Source organism: Macaca fascicularis, chromosome 6, assembly GCF_037993035.2.
Source record: "Macaca fascicularis isolate 582-1 chromosome 6, T2T-MFA8v1.1".
Taxonomy (NCBI): Eukaryota; Metazoa; Chordata; class Mammalia; order Primates; family Cercopithecidae; genus Macaca; species Macaca fascicularis.
In genome coordinates, this window is record NC_088380.1 from 181635179 (window position 1) to 181656785 (window position 21607).

The 21607-nt window shown below is 41.8% G+C and overlaps 1 long non-coding RNA gene across 10 annotated transcripts in view; it reads right to left on the bottom strand.

The window, feature by feature from the left end:
- The window catches only part of LOC135971475 (uncharacterized), an 88019-nt gene that overhangs the window by 18513 nt on the left and 47899 nt on the right, over positions 1-21607 (bottom strand). For 5 of the 10 annotated variants that reach the window (XR_010587724.2, XR_012414362.1, XR_010587721.2 and 2 more), the window contains one exon: positions 16229-16378. The exons of the other annotated variants lie outside the window; for them this stretch is intronic. This is a non-coding gene — a long non-coding RNA (uncharacterized lncRNA). Of the gene's footprint in view, positions 1-16228; positions 16379-21607 lie in introns of those variants that run through there. 10 annotated transcript variants of the gene reach the window in all.

Below are 21607 nucleotides of genomic sequence, written 5' to 3' on the forward strand. Positions count from 1 at the left end.
ATCCCTTACTACTAATTTTAAACTTAATGTCTTTGTAAAAGTATGAGGGAGAGAAGAAAAAGCGTATTAACACGTATGTCTACAACTAAATTATCTCCAGCTGCTACCACACTTGTTTCTCCTTTTACCTAACCCAGACCCAGGAGGAATTGAGGGTACATTAGGCCATATAATTGACATTTAAGTTCATCATATATAAAACAAATCCATATTAACTACGCTGTTTCCCTCTGTATTTTGCCGGTGGTGTGGATCGTAAAATAGGCTGGCCTCACGTCCATACCAGCGACTTCACTAAAGCACCTGGGAAAATACAACTTATTGTAAAGCGGGGCCCAGAAGCATAAATAAGCAAACAAATGGTAATTTGATTTGAGCATAAAGTTCATCCCTACGGAGCAGGGTTTCTCCACCTTGGCATTATCGACATTTTGGACTAGATAATTCTCTGTTGTGGTGGGGGTTGTTCTGCCGGCCTCTACCCACCCGATACCAGTCGCGATGCCGCCCCCACCTCTCCCCCGCCCTGCCCCCCGCTGACCCCTTAGTTGTGATCACCCAAAATGTCTCCAGACATCGACAAATGTCTCCTGGGGGACAGCATTGCCCCGAGTGAGAACCTCTAATATAGCGTGTGGTTTTTTGTGTGAGGCCATCTAGTTACAGCCAACAAAACGAAGCGTCCGGCTTGCACAATTCTAAGACCGCAGTTCTGGAATGGTATGTAGGCCCCTCCTCCCACAAAAACAGGCCTGGCTCTGATGTGGGAAAGGTCCCTAGGCCCCCTACTGAGTTGGAATTTGAAGCAAAGGAAGTGGGAATTGAAAACTGTTCCCAGGACCCACAGTTCTGCTGCCTGTAGAAATCCCCGGACAGTCCTTGGAATCTTATTAGAACATGGTGAGTTTAGTAAAAGATGCCTAGGTTACTCACCGTAAAGGGGTCATTATAATATTGAATGAAAATTGATTTTGTCTAAGTACCACAAAATCTCACCATCCTTGCAAACTGTAGCTTTTATTTTAGGCAGATTTCTTGTGGTTCTTATATATCAGGGGTTGGCAAACTACAGCTCATGGGCCCAATCTGATTGGCCGCCTATTTTTGTAAATAAAGCTTTATTGGCACACAGCCACATCCACCCATTTACATTACCACTGTGGCTGCTTTCACTCCGCTGTTGCAGATTTGTGACAGACACTAGAATATTTACTGTCTAGTCCTTTACTGAAAAATGTGCCCAGTGCTATTACATGCAAACAATGTCCACAAAACTTTAGTGGTCTTATGCTCTTTTGATATGGCACACAGTGAATTTTATATCATTTGGGCAGTAGTTTACAGACTTTCCTGCTGACAAAATTCCTTAGCAGCCATATCCTCACCTGATTATAGAAATGGCTGCAGAAGGTAAGTAGTCGTATTTTTCTCAAGGATCAGAAGAGATCACTAAGGCAAAGAAGGGTGGCATGACTGGCCCAAAGTCATGGTCAGTAAAAATCAGAGCTGAGACTCATGATCTCGTCCCTTGTTCCATCATCACACTTCATGGATTTCTACCTGTGCTGAGCTGTGAGTTGGTCATGTGTATGCTGTGATATGCAGATTCTCTTACAGCTATTTTTTTCCCTAAACATTCAGCTCTTTAGTAACCCGTGCAGATAAAAAACACACTTTTGGTTTGATTGTTCGTTTGTATTCCTAGGATGATGGCCTCATTTAGAAATTTCCCCAAACCAAGGTGACTTGCGTATTCTCTCCTACTGAATCAAGACAGATATATAATTTGCCCATTGTTTTGTAAATATGAACACCAAGTAAGTCACACCAACCCAGAAGGAATAAACTATGCTAATAGCATCTGAAAGCTAGATGGGATATACAGGCCTTCCACAGCAGATTTATTGGTGAAGTTATTTGTTTTTGCCCTGGGGCAAAATTAACTCAAGACGGGATATTAGATATTTAGACCAGCATTAAAGTGTTGGTTGGGGGGAAAAAGAAGAAAACTTGATTCTGTGTTTACATTTGGGAAACACTGTTTTAATAAAAAATGAAAAGGTTTCTGCTGCAGAACTTTTCAGAGCCTTTAATACATTAATACGCTTGTAACTTTCCACGGGGGCCAAGGTGTGCAGCACTTTGCAACTTCTCTTGAGAGTGGGCCCCCTTCTTTCCAGAAATATCCATTAGGGTCATTCCGTGGATATTTTTGAGGGTCTGTGCAGTGCTCCCCACACAGTGCAGCCCTATCTATGTGGGGCATCCCATGTACTCCTTATGGGAACTGTCAAGAAGGGGTCATTATTATCCCCACTTCATAGATGGAGAGTCAGGTTCAGGCTCCTCAGCAACCTGGGGTGGTTCCAGGATTCCGCTGCAGGCCGTCTGCCCCAAGCCTGCATTCCCAGCTACTGTGTCACCCCACTGCTTGGCTGGATCTCCCTTGTTAATCAAATTGATTAGCCCATTCAGCTTCATAAAGGAATCTGGAGGTAAAATGGTTTAATTTTCTCATTGAATTTCTCAGCATCTTGACGAAGAAACTGACCTCCTTTGTGAGCTTTGGTATTCTAATACAGCTTGAATTGACTAGCATATAGCAATTGTCTTTCTGGCCACAGCAATGCCTGATAATGATGTCTACTCAGGCTGGTGGCCCTGGCTCTTTGTTCTAAACCTTGAGTTGACCCTGCATGAACTCACAGGAACGGAGGTGCCGCTGAACCTCTCTTATCCTATGCCGCACCCAGTCTTTCAGTGAACTGAATCTGGCCCCCAGGGGAATGCCTTATATATTTATTAGTTAGGACTCTTGGTTGCAAGTGTTAGAAACTCAGCTCAAACTCGGATGAAGCTGGAAACCATCATTCTCAGCAAACTAACAAAGGAACAGAAAACTAAACACTGCATGTTCTCACTCATAAGTGGGAGTTGAACAATGAGAACACATGGACACAGGGAGGGGAACATCACACACCAGGTACTGTCGGGGGGTGAGGGGCAAGGAGAGGGACAGCATTAGGACAAACACCTAATGCACCCGGGGTTTAAAACCTAGATGACAGGTTGATGGGTGCAGCAAACCACCATGGCACATGTATACCTATGTAACAAACCTGCACATTCTGCACATGTATCCCAGAACTTAAAGTTAAAGAAAAAAAAAAATAAAAGAAAGAAACTCAACTCAAACTCTTAAGTAAAAAGAGAACTTTACTGGCACATAAATCCAAGGAAGGGGTGAAGAACTGGGCCTCAGGAAGGATAGCTGCTCAGCTGGACTCAGGAACAACCAGAACCAGGACACGGCATGTTCTGAAACACTGTTTCTGCCTTGTTTCTTGGCTTTTCTCTATAAGCAACTTTATTTTTTCTTACTATAGACTGCCTCTTTTGAGGTAAGATACATGGTGACATGGTCTGAGATTTTTAATGCCACCTTTTCGGCCACCAGAGGGTAACTGACTTGCATGTGGTTTCATCCCAAGACCAAGCCTCAGGGAAGGGACCCATTGGCACAGCGGGGTTGGGTGACCACCATGGGATCCACCAACTATGACCAGAGTGGGAGAATGTAGCCATAGGAGAGAGGAAGTTTCTAGAACGGCAGAGAGTCCCACCTATTCATGGAAGCAAATGACAGCCAAATGGGTCAGTCAATTAAATTCTAACCCTGGGTTTTACTTTACCTATGAAAGTTTACCATTTAGGTTAAACAATTCCTGTTTTACTGAAGTTAAACGTTGTCTTTCTCATTAAACAGAACAGTAAAGGGAAGTGGTTAAGCGGGGTATTTAAGGATATAATAGCATCACCTCCGAGAACTCTTGTGAGGATTAAATGCCGTAATACAGGAAAAGTGCCCAGCACACAGTAAGAACTCAATCCATGCTAGCTGTTGTTATTATAAACAAAGAGAATCCTTCAGAAGGCATTTATGAAAAGCCATTCACATGTGTGTCCTTTCTCCTTAGTTTCCTGGGGGTGGAAGTCTGCAGCGCAGCCAGCCTCAGTGATAGCTGGCAAGAGTTGGGTGTCTGGTTGGGGTATGGGTCTTGTTACTGCGTGTGCTTCTCTGGGGAATGGGCAACAAAAGTGAAGCCTCAGCGGTGTCCACAGCAGGATCAGATTCTCTGCCCATCCTCTAAAACCTCCACCCCATGCTGACATTAAAGTGAATTCGTTTCCTGAGACAACCTAATTTCCTCCGAAAAGGTCTAATTTTCCCAGGAAGTGGTTCATTTCATCCAAACCCAAAATGATTTCAGCTGTCTGACGGGATAGGTGTTCCTTGTTCTTCGCCCCGACGTCTACATCTCTGTCACTTCCTGGAAATGCAGACAGACAACTGCACAGAGCATTGCGATCCTGTCCCAGGATTTTCCAGACCATAAAGGAAATGTGGATATTAGACCGGCTGTGCCCTTGAGCAACACCCAGTACCTAAAATCACTGGGTTTCCAAGAGGGACTACGTGGAGGAGGCATATGGTTTTTATAACTGACAAGACATTCTGATTCATTAGAACCACTGAAATTGTGTGCGAGGGAAAGCTGCACAAAAGAAGACCCCTTAGCTCATAGCTGTCACCAGGCTAGTGGGTTGGAGCCTTCAACAAATCACCTCGCCTCTCGGGCTTAGTTCTCTCATCTCTAAAATGGAAATGAATGGGTTTTGAGGTGTAAATGAGACAAAGACTGGGAAATGGCGCCCATCGCACATTGCCTGACTCACAGGGAGCACTCCGCCTCCTCTGGGAGCACAGTAGAAGCAGAGAGGGAATCACCCACCCTCTGCCAACTGCTATCAGTCGGCAGTCAAATTGTTCTCTAAGCACCACTTTTCTTTAATCAGGCTATTCTTCACTGGGGCTGTTTTAATTAAGGGTCCGCTGTCAACACAAAACATATGTTCTGAAGTCTTGCTTTGGTTACTAATGATGCCCGGGATGATTAAGTCTGGAAGGAATTTCCAGCCCCGACTTACTTGGCCTCTTCTCCCTCCCCCCCAGTCCCTCAAGCCCCCATTTCGCTCACATCTCAGCTTTCACCCACTTACACTCAGTCCCTGGCACTGTTACCCTTTTGGAAACTGACCTAGAAAAGCAATCTGTTCCAATCAATATGCATGGTGTAATATCTCAAAACACGCTTCTGACCATCTCTCATTCCTGCTGATAATCGTTCCATTGAGATCCAGGCTAATAATTTGTTATTTTTCAAACTACATTATTCAAAAAAAGTTACATACACACACACACAACATATACCATATATATGTATAAACACACACACTGACATGTACTTATATGTGTATAAACACACCACATATACTTTATATATGCATACACACACTACACATACTGTATATATGTATACATGCACTATATACACTATATATATACACATACCACATATATGTGTGTATATACACACACATACTATGTATGTATACACACACACCACATATATACATGTATACACACACCACATATGTATGTATACACACACACCATATATACTATATATGTATACACACACCACAAATACTATTTATGTATACATACACACCACTTATACTATATGTGCATACATGCACACCACATATACTATATATGTCTACACACATATATACTCTGTGTACACACACAACACATATAAACATGTATACATACACCACATATGTATGTATACACACACACCACAGGTACTATATATGTATACACATACCATATATGCACACATGCACACCACATATATTATATATGTGTATACACACCATATATACTATGTGTGTATACCCACACCACATATATACATGTGTACACACATCACATATGTATGTATAAACACACAGCATATATTATGTATACACACACCACATATACTATATATGTATACACATACTATATATGCACACATGCACACCACATATATTATATATGTGTATACACACCATATATATTTATGTGTGTATACACACACCACATATATACATGTGTACACACATCACATATGTATGTATACACACACCACATATGTATACATACACCACATATACTATATATGTATACACATACTATATATGCATACATGCTCATCACATATACTATGTGTATACACACACACCATATGTACCATATATGTATACACACACCACATATACTATATATGTATAAATACACCACATATACTATATATGTGTGTATACACATCACATATATATTTGTATACACACACTACATATACTATATATATGTATACACATACAGTGAACTGGAGAAGGGGCAGAATGGTTGCCTATTGACTTAGCTCAGTTGTTTCTGAATTGTCACAGGTGTGGCAGACGACCTCTTACACTGGTCTCCACCTGTGGGTATTTATACTCTGTAATCCCTTTCCCTTGAGTGTGGGCAGGACCCAGTGACTTGTTTCTAACCAATAGAATGCAGCAAAAATGATGATGTCATTTCCAAGATTAGGTTATAAAAGACCCTGCCTTCTGTCTCACTGGGACTGTCTCCTGGCCTCTTGATTGTGTGCTCTGATAAAGCCAGCTGCATTGTGGAGGGGCCTGCCTGGCCAGGCACTAAGAGGGGCTGCAGCCTAATAGCCACTTGAAACCCTGAAAGTGAGTCCACCCCAGTTAAGCCTTGAGACAACCCCAGTCCTAGCTGACACCTTGATTGCAGCTGAGTAAGACACCCTGAGTTGGAGGACTGAGGAGCTGTCCCCAGATTCCTGACCCACAGAAACTGGGAGATAGTAAATGTGTGCTGTGTTAGGCTCTAAGTGTGTAGTCATTTGCTGTGCAGGCAGCAACACACAACTAATACCCCTAAGCAATTCAGCCTGGTCCGAAATTTACAAACTCCTGAGATTATGCGCCTGGTAAAGTGGAATAAGAGACTCTTGTGAAGAGGAAGATAGTGCCTAGCTCAGAGTGCTGGTGTATGAGATGAAATAGCATTTGCTCAGTGACAGCCTGGGCTTGGCTTATAGCAGGTTTCACATAGCATTAGCTATTATCACTGATTCCTCAAGGCCTGTTTTGTCTATTCCCCTCTCTGGAGACTTTTCTCAGTCCCTTTGCCTCCCTCACTAGGGAGAGCTCATCACTCACTGTACCAGGAACTCACACTGAACCTATTGGAACCTTGCCACTCTGTGCTATAGTCTTTTTATTTTATGCGAACCCCCTTCTCTCCACTATACTGTGAAATTCATCATTGTGTCTATAGCACCTATAGACCTATAGTCAAATTTTAAAAATCACCTTTTCTACCTTTCTATTCCAGGCAAATATGGTACCATGTTGAGACGCCTGGGGATGCAAATGAAAGCGCTTTTCTGAAGACTTTGTTGCCTTCAAAGGCAGGGAGAACTGTCTCAACCATCACAGGTGAGTTAAGCGCAAATAAAACTCATTATTGAAGGCAACAGCAGGAGTTCAGAAAAGTCATGTAGAAGAAGTGGGGCTTTGATTGTGAAATTCTTTGGTCCTCAAAGGCCAGGAACGTTACATTTCCTCTTCATTTTGCTCACAAAGAGATGGAAGTAGGAGTCAGGAGCTCTTGGAGATAGTCTGGCACGGGTAGGTACCAGTGTGTCCATTTTACAGATGAGGAAATGGAGGCAATTAAAGAAAAAAACAGGTCGGCCACATAGCTAAGTATAGGTCCAAAAGTGACTTTATTTTAAATGCTCATTTGCCTGACTAACCCTGAGTCTGGGAATGCCTCCAAAATGTCTAGTTGATGTATCACTTTTTATGTGGGACACCTATTCATTGTAGGTTTCTTCCAAAACAACCCTCGGTGCTGTTGCAGAAATCACAGGCTGTGGCGCCTGCAGTGTTCTCTCAGCCACCTACACATTCCTTCCAGAGCACGTATACTTTTGCCCCAAGATATACACCTTGGGTCTGGGGGGTGGCGGTGCAGAGAGCTACCTGTCCTTCAGCTGCCCAAGACCGTACTTCTGCTTGTAAGTTTCCCTTAATAAATCACCCCAGGCCAACAAACTGGATTGGTCTGCCTCATTCTTTGGTTTCTCGGCACCTTTGGAATTTGGGGGTCATTTTGGATACAAGGCCCTTTCACAGAAAGGCCAGTTAGTATGGGAAAGAGAGGGTAGAGCTGGGACTCAACCTTAAGCCTGCTTGTTGCAGGAGGTCACGCTCCTAGAGTCACCGTATCGTTAAAGGTACCCTGCAGTTCTGGGTGGATATATCTGCAAACTAGAGGGCCACTCATTTAAGATAAATACCAGGTTTCCCTTCTCCTCCCCTGGGCCGAGGAGGAGGAAGAGCAGCATGCATATCTCGTTAAGGCTTCTTCCTTGTTCCTCCCATCTAAAATTTTATTTGTTTCTTTTCTTTTTTTTTTTTTTTAATTATAAAAGTCATGAATGCTCATAGAAAAAACCCAGGCATTTTTAAAATTTTTATTTTATTTATTTTTTTATTGAAGCAGGGTCTCACTGTGTCACTCAGGCAGGAGTGCAGTGGTGCAAACACAGCATATTGTAGTTTTGATCCCCAAGGCTTAAGGGATCCTCCTACCTCATTTTAAATTTTTTTATAGAGACAAGGTCTCACTATGTTGTCCAGGCTTGTCTTGCACTCTTGAGCTCAAGCAGTCCTTCCACCTTGGCCTCCCAAAGTGCTGAGTTTACAGGCATGAGCCACCACACCCAGCCAACACATGCATTTTTTAAAAACAAAACCACAAGAGTTTTACGTGTGCACAGAAAAAAAAAAAAGTCTGTTTTGTTGACTAATGTGTCCACAATGCTTAGTTTGGAAGGAATTAGGTAATTATTTATTTAACACACAAACGTGTTATTGCCAAGGGGCTAGATTATGGGAGGCATTAATTTTTATTTTATACACTTCTGTATTGTGATTGGTAATTTTATGTGTCAATTTGAGTGGGCTAAGGATGTCCAATGAGCTGGTAAAACATTACTTTTGGGTGTGTCTGTGAAGATGTTTCTGGAAGAAATTAGCACCTGAATCAGTCGACCTGGTAAAGAAGATCTGCCCTCACCAATGTAGGAGGGCATTGCCCATTTCACTGAGGGCCCAAATAGAACAAAAAGGCAGAGAAAGGGCAAATTCAGTGTCTCTCCTTGAGCTGGGACATCCATCTTCTCCTGCCCTTGGACACTGGAGATGCTGGTTCTCAAGCCTGTGGACTTCAGGACTTACACCAGCCCCCGCTACTCCCTTTCTGTGTTCTCAGGCCTTTGGCATTGGCCTGGGAGTTACACCATTGGCTTTTCTGGTGCCCAGGACTTTAGAGATAGACTAAATTACACCACAAGTTTTCATGGTTCTCCAGTTTACAAATGGCATTTTGTGGGATGATATGGTTTGGTTCTATGTCCCCACCCAAATCTCACCTTGAATTGTAGTTCCCATAATCCCCACATATAATGGGAGGGACCTGGTGGGAGATAATTTAATCACAGGAGTGCTTCCCTCATGCCATTCTTGTAATAGTGAGTGAGTTCTCATGAAATCTGATTTTTTTCTTTTCTTTTCTTTTCTTTTTTTTTTGAGACAAGAATCCTGTTGTCACCAGGCTGGAGTGCAGTGGCGCGATCTTGGCTCACTGCAACCTCTGCCTCCCGGGTTCAAGTGATTTTTCTGCCTCAGCCTCCCAAGTAGCTGAGACTACAGGCATGTGCTGGCATGCCTGGCTAATTTTTGTATTTTTACTAGAGACGGGGTTTCACCATGTTGGCCAGGATGGTCTCCATCTCTTTACCTCATGATCCGCCTGCTTCGGCCTCCCAAAGTGCTGGGATTACAGGCATGAGCGACTGTGCCTGGCCGATCTGATGGTTTTATAAGGGGCTTTTCCCCCTTTGGTTCGGCACTTCTCTATCCTGCAGTCATGAGAAGGACGTGTCTGCTTCCCCTTCCACCGGGACCGTAAGTTTCCTGAGGCCTCCCAGCCATGTGGCACTGTGAGTCAGCTAAACCTCTTTCCTTTATAAATTACCCAGTCTTGGGCAGTTTTTTACAGCAGTGTGAGAACGGAATAATACGCGAGATTCCTTGGCCTCTGTAATCACATGAGCTAATTCCCATAATAAATCACCTGATATCTATCATCCAGTTATCAATCCATCCATCCTATTGATTTTGCTGCTCTAGAAAGCCCTGATTAACATATGTATTATTCAAATTTTTAAATAATCATCTACACGAGTGTGTGTGTATGTGTGTGTGTGTATATATATATTTTTTTTTTTCTTTTTTTCTTGAGATGGAGTTTCACGCTTGTTACCCAGGCTAGAGTGCAATGGCATGATCTTGGTCCTCACCACAACCTCTGCCTCCCGGGTTCAAGTGATTCTCCTGCCTCAGCCTCCTGAGTAGCTGGGATTACAGGCGCCCACCACCATGCCCGGCTAATTTTTGTATTTGTAGTAGACACAGGTGTTCTCCATGTTGGTCAGGCTGGTCTTGAACTCCCAACCTCAGTTGATATGCCTGCCTCGACCTCCCAAAGTGCTGGGATTACAGGCATGAGCCACTGTGCCCAGCCCCCGATTATACATTTTTATATACAAATAATTCATTGTTATACTTTAGCTGTAAAAATGCAGAAGGTATGGAGTAAATACTTATTTAAAAAATTAAAAAACAAAATTGGCATGTGTATTAGTTTCCTAGAGCACTGTAACAAAGTACAACAAACTGGGCAGCTTAAACAACAGAAACTAATTGTCTCAGAGTTCTGGAAACCAGAAGTCTGAAATCAAGCTGTTGGTGTGGCCACACATCCTCTGGAATCTGTAGGGTAATCTTTACTTGCCTCTTCTAGCTTCTGATGGTTTGTTGGTAATTTTTGGCAATCTTTGGCCAGCAGTTACATAACTCCAATTTCTGCCCTCATGACATCCTCCCTCCTGCATCTGTGTCTTCACATGGCTGTGCTGTCTTCCTATAAAGACACCAATCATACTGGATTAGGGCCCACCCTAAAGACCTCATTTTAACTTGATTACCTGTGTAAAAACCCAGGCTCTGAAGCCCAGAGATAAAAGGACAACACCCAGGTCCATGGTGAGCTTGGATGGAAACCAGGAATTCCTTTCAACTTTCAGCACGTGTCTAGTTCGGAAGAAATAACTGGAGATACAGTAGTTTCCCCTTATCTGCAGTGGATACATTCCAAGACCCCTAATGGATGCTTGAAACCTTGGATGGTGCCTGTCTTTGTTCATTTTCTGTTACTAGAATAACACAGACTGGAGAATTTATAAAGAACAGAAATTTATTTGGCCCATGGTTCTGGAGGGTGGGAAGTCCAAAAGCATGGTGCAGGCATCTGGCAAAGATCACGTCATAGCAGGAAGCATCATATGGCAAGTAAGTGCAGGAGACAGAGACAGAGGACTCAAGTCCTTGGATAACTCACCTGCTCCTGAGATAATGGCAATCTATTTATGAGGGATCCATTGTCATGATCTAATCGCTTCTCAGTTTTTCCCTTTTTGTGGAGAACAAGATCTCGCTATGTTGCCCAGATAGGTCTCCAACTTCTGCGCTTAACTTGTCCTCTCACCTCTGTCTCACTAAGTGTTGGGATTATAGGCATGAGCCACTACACCTGGCTTCTTTCCAGCTGTTTTTTTTTTCTATCTCTCTGAGATAGAACCTTGCTCTCTTGCCCGGCTGGAGTACAATGGTGCAATCTCACGTCACTGCAACTTCCACCTCCCAGGTTCAAGCGATTCTCCTGCCTCAGCCTCCCAAGCAGCCAGGACTACAGGTGTGCATCACCACACCCAGCTAATTTTTGCATTTTTAGTAGAGATGGGTTTCACCATGTTGACCAGGAGGGTCTTGGTCTCTTGACCTTGTGATCTGCCCACCTCAGCCTCCCAAAGTGTTGGGTTTACAGGTGTAAGCCACCACGCCTGGCCCAACTGTTTTTCTTTCTAATCACTTCTTTAAGACCCCTCCTCTTAATGCTGTAATGTTGGCAATTTAATTTCTTTTTGAAATTATTTTATTTATTGTTTTCTAATTTAATTTTAATTTTAATCTTTTCAAAAGACAGGGTCTTGCTCTTTTACCCAGGCTGGACTGCAGGGGTATGATCATAGCTCACTGCAGCCCCAAATTCCTGGGGCTCAAGTGAGCCTCCTACCTCAGCCTCCTGAGCTGCTAGGACTACAGGCATGTGGCACCATGCCTGGCTAATTTTTATGTTTTTTTTGTAGAGAGGGGGTCTTACTATATTGCCCAGGTTGGCCAGGAACTCCTGACCTCCAGAAATCCTCCTGCCTCAGCCTCCTAAAGCACTGGGACTGGAGGTATGAGCTACCATGCCCAGCCATGGTAATTACATTTTGACATAAATTTCTTGGACATATTCAAATCATAGTAGTAAGAAACCCTATATATATAGTACTATATAAAAATTTCTCTAAATACTTCTATATACATGATATATATGTCTTATACATATGTGCTTATGATAAAGTTTAATTAATAAATCAGGTAGAGTAAGAGATCAACAATAACAATAATTATAACAATGTACTGTCATAAAAGTGTGTGAATGTGGTCTCTTTGCTCTCAAGCTATCTCATCATACTGTACTCATCTATTTTCAGACTGTAATTGACCACTGATAAATATCTGAAACTGCAGAGGGCAAAACTACTGAAAGCAAAACTGTGGTTAAGGGGCGTATATACCACCCATTGCCATAGTGGGGTGAATGAATTTTCAGGGTGTGGGGTTAAATCCCATGCTCACTTCTGCTTAGCTGTGTAACACTGGGCCAGCCAGGCCTCCCCACGAGTGTCTGTTTTCTTGTGTGTAAAACGGGGAGAATAGCACCCATATTGCAGGGTTATCTTGCAACTCAAGGCAGTTGTAATGTAGCTGGCACATTATAGGCACTGAATAAATGGTAACTATGATTATTGTCATTATTGTGGTTATATTTACTGTCTTAACAGAAGACAATCTTCTTTTTTTTGAGATGGAGTTTCACTCTTGTTGCCCAGGCTAGAGTGCAATGGCGCGATCTCGGCTCACCGCAACCTCTGCCTCCAGGGTTCAAGCGATTCTCTTGCCTCAGCCTCCCTAGTAGCTGGGATTACAGGCATGTGCCATCGTGCTCGGCTAGTTATGTATTTTTAGTAGAGACGGGGTTTCTCCATGTTGGTCAGGCTGGTCTCAAACTCCCGACCTCAGGTGATCCGCCTGCCTCGTCCTCCCAAAGTGCTGGGATTACAGGCATGAGCCACCGCGCCCGGTCGCAAAAGACAAATTTAAATCAATGAAAGAATTTTACTCTAACACTCTTTTTGGGAGTGGCTGAATTCATAATCCGGGACTATATGAAACTAACTTTTCTTGACATTGTTGGAAAAATCAAGCATTCCTGTGAAAGCCAGGGAAACCAGTTTCGTTAACCTATATTAGGCAGGGATATTTGGCTGGTGACAGCCATTCTTGAGTAATGGGTGCTAAATACCACTTCCTTCTAGAGAGCTCTCAGGCAGCTCCCAGGCCTCATGCATTTTGGAAAGCAGTGTCCTTTATGTAATCGGCTGTGAAAAACATATTCCAAAGAGAAACATACGCCCCAGTAGTTACAGGGAGATTTTGCAATGCTGTCTTCTAAGAACAAATAAAGAGACAGATCTGAACCTGAGGGCCAGGCCACTTTGTTTGATGTGTTCAGATTTCATGCGACAAGAGGGAATAACTTCTAACAAAGTTACTTCTAACAAAGCATAAGTAACAGGACCAGGAAACCTCAAATCCCTCTCCTGAGGTGTCCCAAAGGACTCAGAAAAAGTTAAAAGCAAGTTGTGTTCTTCGTATGAAAACACTCATTTAATTGCTTCTGCAATTAATTAGTTCAGTTCTTGCCAAATTGCAGTCAGACAAATGCCCACATCAGACTCTCCCCTCCCTGGTCTTGTTAGGTGTTTGGAGAAGGGAGGTTGCCCTGACAGCAAATGCGCCCCTCATTGTTAGTTTCAGTGGCCATGTGAGTGGTTTTTATTGGTTTGTTTTTTTCTGTTTTTAGGAATATGGATGAGGCTGTCAATTTAAAAAGAAAAAGTCAGGCTCTAGCCCTTGATTGGCTGTTGCTGCTCAAGCTGGCTATTTAGTTTTAGAGCTGATTCTCTGCTTCCTTAGATGGTGCATTCACATGAAGCTTAGTTACGTAATACATAAGTTTCTAAAACAGGAGTCATCCCATTTACCAGGTGATGGAGAGGCCCAGGTTGGCCTCAGATGCAATCTCAATAGGCAGTTGCTACTTGGGATGACTTAAGAGGACCAGGGCCTTTATCCACTCCTCTCACCCCACTCATACCACCCGAGCAAGAATAGTCCTTTTTTTTTTTTCTTTTAATTAACTTATCAACATGGTAGCAAAGACCCTTTGGGTTTTCATTCGTTTGGCTTCAGAAATCTTCTCTCTAGGTACAAAATAACTAAGAAGAGATACCGCTATTCCTGTCACCGTCACCCTCAGACTGTTCACTTCTTTGCTTTTCCACCTCAAGGTCTCCGCACTTGTGGATTTGGTTTCCTGCCCTGCTGGCTTTCAGTCTGGTGCACTCTAAGGAACAGCCTGAGGAGGCACAAGTGGTCCTCTTGCTTCCTTGAGTTGGTCATCCAAGTTTCTGACAGTAACTCTTGCTTCCCTGATTCCCAGAACTGGGTTTCAGCTCCAGGGTCTCCAGATCTGCGCACACAGTTGGAGTTTTCAAACTAGTCTCTTTGTTTACAGAAGTATGGGCTACAGTATGTCTACCAAAGGATTTTCCTTAAACATCACCATCACTGTCTTCATCATTTCTGTCACAATTAACGTTCATCATTATTTGGTGCCAGGTACTATAACACTCACATTACATAGACAATTACATTCAATACTCATAGCAATCCTGTGCAAGAGGTGCTTTTCCTTTCCTCATTTTGAAGATGAGAAAACAGAGGCTCAGAGAGGTTGCATTACACATCCAAAATCACACAGCAAGTAGGTAGTGAAGCTGATGTGTAAAGCCATGCTCTCTGACTCTAGAACCTTTACCACTCCAATGTACTTTTCATATATTTTTCCACCTTGCCTCCCTGTTCAAAGATCCCTGGATGGGTCTGTCACCTCCAGGATAAAGGGGCAGCTCCCCAGTGTGGCTGTCAATGCCAGTCTGAGCTGATACAAGCCTTATGTTCCACCCAGGACAGGGATAGGCCTCATGGCCTCCCTTGCTTTTCACGTTCTGACCACGTCCAAGGCCCAGCGTGCTGGTCATTTCCTCTGAAACACTATTTTCTGAATCTCCCACGACACCCTCTTCCTTCCTGTAACTCTTCCAACCTCAACCTTTATCCCACCTTAGATTTGATAAAAACCATGTTTATTAAACAGGACACATTGTAAAGATTCTAATGGGAGGCACCTCTAGATTTTTTTTAAGTTAAATTTTAATATTTTTCCAAATAAATTTATGCAACTATTATTGCCTTTTAAAAGAGAAATATTGCTAAAAGACAATATTAATCAGCAACCTTGCTCTACATGAATCTTTTTCTCAGAGGCAATTACTTTCATCTTTAAAGCTGTTTCTTCTCCTTTTGAAAACATTTTATAAAACATGTTTATCCAGCTACCTCTTGATTCTCCAATTTTAACCATTTTTTTCTTGACTTTCTATTATGATATGTCAAGATTTTAGCTCTTATATACTCCCATTTCCTTCAACACCCCAAAATAGTTCTGTCACAATGTTTGGTTAAATTCACTTTCAATGTTTATATTATTGTGACTATAGTATATATCACATACTGCTAAGACAAATTTGGAATAGAAGTCTATTCCTATCTTTGTATAACTTTTTTAGAGTTATTACTTGCTTTATTATTGCTATTTTTATTTCCTTAATTTTCTTAGGGTCTCTGTATCTTTTAATAGCTCATATTTCCACATGGTCAAACATGTCTGTTGAACTACCAGTTCTGCATGACACTCCCTGGAGAAAACCTTGTGGACTCTGAGCTCTGCTCTTCAGGATGCAGCAGATCCATCATTGTCATTATCCACAGAATTCCTGTCAGGTATCTCCTTTGCTGGATTAGCCGTTTCCTGGATCTTATATCTTTGTCTCTTTTTAGTTAATTCCCTTGTGTGTTAGTTCGCTCAGGCCGTGAAACAGTCAAACACCAACTGTTTGATTTAAACAATATACATTTATTTTTTTCACAATTCTAGAGGCTGGAAGTCCAAGATCAATGTGCCAGCAGGTTTGGCTTATGGTGAGACCTCTTTCCTTGGCTTGGAGATGACACCTTCTTTCTGTGTCCTTGCATGGACTCTTCTCTGGGTGAGTGGAGAAAAACACAGAGCTCTGCTGTCTTTTCCTCTTTTTATAAGGACACCAGTCCTATTAGATTAGGAATCTACCCATATGTCCTCATTTAGCCTTAATTACCTCCTCGAAGGCCCTGTCTCCAAATATAGTCACATTAGGGGTTAAGCTTCAACATGAATTTTAGGAGGACATCAGTCAGTCTATAATACAATATTTATGGTGTTTACCTGCTAAAGGGTACAAGGAAAGATCACTTTTTGAGATGTTGGTTTATTTTTATCCTATCTTTATACTCAATAGACAATCTGGCTGCGTACAGAATCTCAAGTGAAAAATTACTTTTCTTAAGAAAAAAAATAGTTTGGCATTGTGTAGCAAGATTAAAAAGAGCATTTTCTTTTATCCAGCACTTCCACTCCCAAGCATAAACCCTAGAGACAAATTTTTACATATATGTGAGAACACCTGTATAAAAGTATGCATAACTTACTGTGTAAGCAAGGCGGTAAATATGACTCATAGAATGCAAGTATAAAGTACTTTTTATTTTGTCTAACATTGTCTCTTTAAAATTTATTGGCCCTAGATAAAAGCTTGGGCAAGCTCATGGCTTTTCTGGTTATTCTTAGAGACTAGAGAATACTACTGTTACTTTAAATCAGAGAAGAGAGTCATAGTGCAGAAATTACAATGTTTAGTCTAATACATACGCAATTTTTCAACCTTCACCCAAACATAATACTTTTCCATCCTCCAGGCCAACCCTCCATTTGGTGGTGGTCTGGGGGAGGGAAGGGATTGGGGGTAGGGGGTGCATTTGGTTCCTCCAGCTGCCATATCTTCCAAGGGTCTCCTTGGGCAAAATTCAAAATGATTGCAGACCACCTCTTTGTCTCAAGAGCCACCTTTGGTTCATGAGAACATGAGAAACATTCATACATCCTCTGCCCCTACGCAGAAGAGGCCAGGATGATCCAGTGCAGCAATCACTCTCCTTACTCGTCCATGCATCCATCCATGCATCCATCCATGTATCCATCCATGCATCCATCCATGCATCCACCCGTCCATCCATCCAACCATCCATCTACCCATCCATCCATTCATTCATCCATCCATCCATCCATCCATCTGTCCATCCACCCATCCACCCGTCCATCCATCCAACCATCCATCTACCCATTCATCCATTCATCCATCCATCCATCCATCCATCCACCCATCCACCCGTCCATCCATCCAACCATCCATCTACCCATTCATCCATTCATCCATCCATCCATCCATCCATCCATCCATCCACCCGTCCATCCATCCAACCATCCATCTACCCATTCATCCATCCATCCATCCATCCATCCATCCATCTACCCATCCATCCATTCATCCATCCGTCCATCCGTTCATCCATCCATCCATCCATCCATCCATCCATCCATCCATCCATCCACACACTCACCCATCTATCCATCCACTCACCTACCCATGTATTTATTCACCTACCCATTCATCCACCACCCACCCACCCATCCATCCATCCAGCCAGCCATCCACCCATCCAGGCAACCACCTAACATCCATTCATTCTTCTATGCATCTGTCTTGTCTGCCCCAGCATTTCTTGAGCCAGAGGCAGACAGTAGTTCTAAACTGCAGAGATCACAAAGGACTCTTTTGAGATCTCTCATAAAGCTTGAGGTGAGAGACAGGCATCCTCCTTCTGCCACTTAAGGGGATAGTGACACAGACATCATCACAACATCACTCTTCAAACAAAATCTCCTCCAAAAAGCCTCTTTCTTCCTCCAGCTTTTACAAGAAAATGTTTATGTTTTCACATTTGACACAAAGAGGCCACATTTAAATAAACACATTATGTCTTCAGACCACTTTCATTGCAGTTTTGAACCTCAGATATGACAAATTCTCATATCAATGTATCCCTAATTTCTTTTATAATTTATTTTTTACAAATTATGACATAATAAAACTTGATAAGTGATTACTCATGTAAAATATTTCCTTTAACACTTTATAAGTTAATCAAGTGGATAGCCCAGTAGATTTTAGTTGTTGCTTAAATAGGGAGTTCTCATTATTTTAGTATTATACAAGTTTAGTTGAGACTACACTCAGAAATAAGTTTAGAAAATAGCACTATAAAAGATGGGGAGTGAGCAGTAAAATAACCCATACAGGATGCTATGCCATAGGAAATGAGATGTTTTCACTGCTTCTGTGGTCTCAAAGTGACTAAAGGGCTCGAGAGTCATGAAGCTGATTTCTTCCATTGTAAAATCTGTGTATGGCCCTTGCTTTGGTATCTGAAGGTTATCATTCCCTGGTGCCTCAACAGAAACATCCAAGTTGACATCTTATTTATATATTTTTTGATATCAAAAGATTGGAAACAAACTTTATATCCATAAGTAAGAGACTACATAAATAAGTGATGCTATATCCATGCAAACCAACCATCCAATTATGCTAAACATGAAGCATCATACAACAGTGATAATGAACCAGGGCAACACTTATTAACATGGATAAACCTTACAAACAAAATTCTAAGGGGACGATTCCATATATTGTACGTATTATAATTTGTATACATTAATATGTGTATCATTCTATATTTTAAAGTGCAAAATAATATTGCTTAGGAATACATGGATATGTAGTGAAGTATAAGGAAATTTGAGGCATCAGATACAGTTAATGACAATGATGGCAATATTTGCTTCTAGGAGGTGGGGAGAAGGATAGGACATGGAAAATATATTCAGAGGGTTTCAACTCTCTTGGTAATGTTTTATTTTTTGAGTTGGGAGATACTCGGTTTTCCATTGTATTATTCTTCACACCTTGTGATTTATCTTTTTTTTTTTTTTTTTTTTTTTTTTTTTTTGAGACAAAGTCTCACTATGTAGCCCAGGCTGGAGTGCAGTGGCGCGATCTCGGCTCACTGCGAGCTCCGCCTCCCAGGTTCACACCGTTCTCCTGCCTCAGCCTCCTGAGTAGCTGGTACGACAGCAGCCTGCCACCACAGTGCCCGGCTACATTTTTTGTATTTTTAGTAGAGACAGAGTTTCACCGTTTTAGCCAGGATGGTCTCGATCTCCTGACGTCGTGATCCGCCCACCTGGGCCTCCCAAAGTGCTGGGATTACAGGCATGAGCCACCGGCACCTTGTGATATATCTTAACTAGTTTAGTTTATGTTTGAAAGAAAATACTTTTTTTCCTTCAAAATTTGAAGACTTTCATCCATTCACCAGTTTCCAATGTTGGTGGTAAGTAAGCTAATGCCATTTTCAGATCTGATTATTTTAGTGAGATCTATTTCCTTTGCCCCGCTTCCCAACTCTGTGAGCTATTAGAAGCATTGCTTTTTGAAACATTCTTTTTTTGGACACTGCTGGGCTCTTTAAGTATGGAACATAGACTCTTATATAGATATTGTTAAAGAGATCACTCAAATTTCCTTTAATCATGGGAAATTTGAGTGATCTCTTTAATAATATCCTCTCTCCTCCATTTTCTCTGCTCCTGTTTTCTCTAATTATAGTTATTTGGATGTTGGACTTCCTAGACTAATTCTCTAATTTTTATTTACTTTATTTCTAATTTTTGACCTATTTCTCTTTTCATTCTAAGGGATTTCTTCAAATTTATCCTTCAATCATCTAGTGAATTTTTAAAATTTCTTCTATTACATTTTTAATTTTAAAGGTTAATTTTTCTTAATTTTCTATCTCTACATTGTCATCCCTTCTTATTTCATGGATACACCATCTTTTCATATCTCCTAGAACATTAAATATATCCTTCATAGTTTTAATGTCTTTTCTATTCCTTGCATCGTGTCTGTTTGTTATGAGTTTCTTCTTTGTCTCCTCCTTTTTTTCTTCTCCTTCTTCTTGCCCCTTTCCTCCCCTTCTTTTTTCTTTCTTTTCTCCTCCTCCTTCTTCTTTTCCTTCTAGTTTTTGTTTAATTTCCTTCACAGTATAGGTTTTCATCAAATGTCTGCACATGCTTGGCAGACCATTTCTATGGAAGAGAATGTGCTAAAAAGCTGAATGAAGATTTGTGTTTTTGAGTTGAATGGCAGGTTTCACCATAGGGCAGCTGTTCTCAAAGTGTGGTCTGTGAAACCCTGAGAATCACTGGGATCCTTTCAGGGGTCTATGGCGTCAAAACTGTCTTCATAATAATATTGAGATGTTATCTTCCCTTTGTACTGGGTTGAAAATTATAGTGATTATGCAAAAGCAGTGATGGATATGATGGATAATTTCATGTGTCAAATTGGCACAGGGTGCTCAGGAATTTGGTCAAAAATTATTGCGAATGTTTCCGTGAGGGTGCTTTAGATTAAGGTTTAAATCTGTGGACTTTAAAAAATTGTAGCAAAATATACATAGTATGAAATCTACTCTCAACAAATTTTGAAGTGTACCGTATAATATTGCTAACTGTATGTACATTGCTGTATAGCAGATCTCTAGGACTTTTTCACCTCCAGTGACTGAAACTATATCTATTAAATAGCAACTCCTATTTCCCCCACCCTAACCCTGGCAACCACCATTTTACTCTCTGCTTCTATGAATTTGACTACATTAAATTACTTCATAGGCCGGGCGCGGTGGCTCAAGCCTGTAATCCCAGCACTTTGGGAGGCCGAGGCGGGCGGATCACAAGGTCAGGAGATCGAGACCACAGTGAAACCCCGTCTCTACTAAAAATACAAAAAATTAGCCGGGCGCGGTGGCGGGCGCCTGTAGTCCCAGCTACTCAGGAGGCTGAGGCAGGAGAATGGCGGGAACCTGGGAGGCGGAGCTTGCAGTGAGCCGAGATCGCGCCACTGCACTCCAGCCTGGGCGACAGCGTGAGACTCCGTCTCAAAAAAAAAAAATAAAATAAAATAAAATAAAATAAATAAATAAATAAATAAATAACTTCATAAAAGTGGAATCAGGTAGCATTTATCTTACTGTGATGAATGTATTTCATTAAGCATAATCTCGTTAAGTTTCATTCATGTTGTAGCATATGACAGAATTTCTTTCTTTCTTAAGGGTGAATCTTACCCTACTGTGTGCATGCACACACACACACACGTATACACACACACACACGTATACACACACACACGTATACACACACACACACACACACGTATACACACACACACACGTATACACACACACACGTATACACACACACACACGTATA